Genomic DNA, 357 nt, shown 5'->3' with positions numbered 1-357 from the left:
TGCCAGGAAGAGAGGGCTCAGGGCGGCGTGGGCACACCCCGCTCCCCGCAGGGTGAGGAGAGCTCACGGCTCCCCCCGCACCGCCACCCGAGATTTGGGGTGCAGAGGAGGGGAAAGATCCTGGTCTGGGCTCTGCTGCATCAGCACACGAACCCTAAATCCCATCCAGCACGAGAGAACCCCCAAAATAACCCACAGAGGCACGGCGCTGTTGTGTGGTCCCTGTCACCTGCTCGTGGCACCGGGGCAGGGGGCTCGGCACCCCCTGGCAGCGGTTCCCAGGCACACACGGGCAGCCAGGTGAGACGGGCCGGGCCCGCTGCCAGCCGAAGGGATGGTGGCTTTTCACACAGCCCC

This window comes from Geospiza fortis, unplaced genomic scaffold (assembly GCF_000277835.1).
Source record: "Geospiza fortis unplaced genomic scaffold, GeoFor_1.0 scaffold14, whole genome shotgun sequence".
In the NCBI taxonomy this organism is placed as follows: domain Eukaryota; kingdom Metazoa; phylum Chordata; class Aves; order Passeriformes; family Thraupidae; genus Geospiza; species Geospiza fortis.
Note: the sequence above shows the minus strand (reverse complement) of the source record.